Source organism: Lissotriton vulgaris, unplaced genomic scaffold, assembly GCF_964263255.1.
Source record: "Lissotriton vulgaris unplaced genomic scaffold, aLisVul1.2 SCAFFOLD_2286, whole genome shotgun sequence".
Lineage (NCBI taxonomy): Eukaryota > Metazoa > Chordata > Amphibia > Caudata > Salamandridae > Lissotriton > Lissotriton vulgaris.
In genome coordinates this window covers 134,759-137,888 of record NW_028250841.1, presented here as the reverse complement: position 1 = coordinate 137,888, position 3,130 = coordinate 134,759, and the positions used below count along the sequence as shown (strand labels likewise).

General features: G+C 52.5%; 1 pseudogene; it reads right to left on the bottom strand.

Annotated features, from left to right (window-relative positions):
* Positions 1-1,244: 1,244 nt before the first annotated feature.
* Positions 1,245-2,885, bottom strand: LOC147663101 (uncharacterized; annotated as a pseudogene).
* Between the last annotated feature and the right edge of the window lie 245 nt (positions 2,886-3,130).

Genomic DNA, 3,130 nt, shown 5'->3' with positions numbered 1-3,130 from the left:
CACTATGTGGAAAAGGCTTGCCTCCACGGGATCCAGATGCCTCTCCAGGCACCAACCATACCAAGCCCGTCATGCGGAGGAATAACGTTTCCTTGTGGAAGGGGCCCATGCTTGCTGGATGTACTCCGGAGCTTCCTTCGAAAATCCCGGCAACGACCATTGTTGCCTCCAAGCCTCCAAGCCATCAGGTGCAGCTGCCCCTCTAGCACTAGAGGGTGCCGCTCGCCTTGAGGGCCCTGGAGCATCGTCGGAAAGGACGGAAGAAGGAGAGGAAGTTCGCATGCCAGTTCCAGGAGAACCAGGAACCAAGGCTGAGACTTCCAGATCAGAGTTATCAATACCTCACAAGAAGTTCAAGACAGTTGATATGTAATTCTAGTTCTTGAGATGACCATCTGCCCCCTGTAATCATCGTCCCACACCGGGCTCCCCAGCCCGACCGACTGGTATCCGATTCTATCACGATCTCCGGGTGCGATCCGAAGATTGCTAGCTCGTTCCAAGCTTCTACATGGGCTAACCACCATCTGATCTCCTCTCGGGCGTCCTCCATAAGGGGGATCATGTCCGAGTTAGAGAGTCCTTTCTGGAGATGCCGTATTTTCAGGCGCTGCAGGGCCCGGTAATGAAGGGGGCCCGGAAATATCGCCTGTATGGAGGAGGCCAGAAGGCCCACCAATCGCGCAATCCCTCTGAGAGACATCTGTTGAGATTCCAGCGTCTTCCGAAGTTCTCTTTTGAGATCCTTCAGCTTGTGCTTGGGCAGGAGCAACTGCGCCGACTGAGAATCGATCACAAACCCCAGAAATACTAAGGATTGGGTTGGGATTAACACCGATTTCTTCCTGTTGATCACGAATCCCAAATTCTCCAACAGAGACATCGTCTTGCGAAGATGTTGGGACACTAATTCCTCGAAAGCCGCCATAATCAGTATATTGTCGAGATATATTATCAGACGAATTCCCTGCTCCCTGAGGAGTGCCATGACCGGTGAAACACCAAGGAGCTGAGGAAAGACCGAAAGGCAGAACCAAATATTCCAGTCGTCTGCCTCGCCAGAGGAATTGCAAGAATTGCCAATGAGGGGGAAAGATCGGAACTGCCAAGTACACGTCCTTGAGGTCCAGGCGGGCAAGCCAGTCCCCTTTCCTTAAAATGTCCGCCAAAAGATGGATCCCCTCCAACTTGAAATGCCTGTAGAGGACAAAACCGTTGAACCCTTTCAGATTGAGAACTAAGCTTTAGCCGCCGCCTCTTTTCTGGACCAAGAAGACGTTGCTGCAGAAACCGCCTGGTTTGCCTTCGCAGTAGGCTACCGTGTGCTTTTGCAGCAATTGTTCTATCTCTTGATCTATAAAAGTCATGTCTAGTTGGGAAAAATACAGGGGAGGGGAAGGAGTGTCCTGCACTGGGTTTTGATAAAACTCTATGTGTAAACCCGCCACTGTCTGCAGAACCCAAGAATCCTGTGTAATTTGAGACCAATTGTGTAGAAAGTGCCAAATGCGACCCCCCAGAAGATAAGAGAACAAAGGTGTTGGACTCACCTGCAGTAAGCTGTGGCTGAAAGTTACCCCTTTGGCCACCACAACGAAATCTGCCTTTGAATTGGCGCCTGGAGGGGTAGAAGGTTCCGCCTCTGGTGGTGTCCTGAAAGTCCCCTCTGCCTCTGCCATATCCACCTCTCTGTGGGCCCTGGGAATAAGGACGGCCTGGCGAGCGACCCCTGCCTCGCCCGGCCCTTAGAAAAAGGCCAGTCTGGAAAACCTTCCGAAGATTGGTTTGGGCCTTATCAAGTGAAGTAAAGGTCCTCACGTACTTGGAGACGTCCTTCACGAACTTGTCCCCGAACAGCAAACCCTCAGCCAAAGGGCCTGCCTCGGCAGATGCCAGCTCCGTAAGGTTGCTGTCCATCCTCATGAGTAAGGACTTCCTACGCTACGATGAAATAGCACAGTTGGCATTCCCTACGAAACAATTGGCGCGTTGAGCCCATCCCGCCAGGATGTCGGGGTCTATGAGCGCACCCATTTCCTTGGCAACCAGAGCTAATTCCAGGATCTATGCCGGCAGACCAACAGTGTCCAAGAGCTTATCTTGGCACCCGCGCCAAGCTCTGTCGATCCCCTTCTTCGGGTCTTTGGCAAATTTCTTAAGGAACGCCAGCATGTTCGGATCTATCTTTGGCGTCTTCGCCACCCTGTTTGGGACATCCGGGCGAGGACACTCCGAACGTAGCCTGCTCATGACTTCCCTGTCAAAGCCACGCCTGAGGTTCTGCTGGAGGTAGCCGGCAACCTCAGGGGGAGGGGCCCAATCGGAGGAACGTGGGTGGACATTGTCCGCCGGGTTGAAATCAAAAGGTGATGTAGATTGGTACGCCTGCGCTACCTGGGAACCCCTGGAGCTCTTCTTTGCTTTCTTCTTCTTGGGAGAAGCGGTCTTACTCGTGGAGTCTGTGTCAGTGTCCGTGTCTGTGGTGGTATACACCATGGTGGAAGACGATTGACTAGGGCCCACCATCGCGTATTGGTGGTCACTAGCGGGCGGAGGGTTCAACTTAGTCAAAGCCGGAGCACGAGGCCAATACTAAGAAGAGGTGTTAGCAGAGGTTGCAGCAGAGGTTGCACCAGAAGAGGCTGGGGAAGTCTCAGGTAGCATGCCATGCCTCTTCGCAAATTGCTCCAGTTGTGCTGTAATTTGTCTTAGAGCCACAGCCAGCGCCTTGTTCACCGTCTTGGGGACCGCCACCTCAACTGCCCTACTTACAGATGCTGCACAGATGCGTCCAACACATCCACTAGGTTGTCCTCCAGAGGCGTAACTTGCACCTCCTCGTAATACCTGTATTGATCTCTCTAGCAGTAGGCCCAGTCTTCCATCGTGTGATTGAAAAGGCAGTGCCAGATATATAGAAAGCTTGAACCAATCCAAGCAATCCCAAAGGGACTAATCAAGGGGGAGCCACCCTATGTGCAGGAATATGGGAAAATCAGAAAAGTGCTCCTCAGCAAAGCTGTAGACAGCCACCGGCCAAATATAATTTTAAAAGCTTGCACACAGCTTTGGCCTGACTTCAATATTATAACCAGCCCTTGGACGGCGTCAGCAATGGGACCGCAGGACA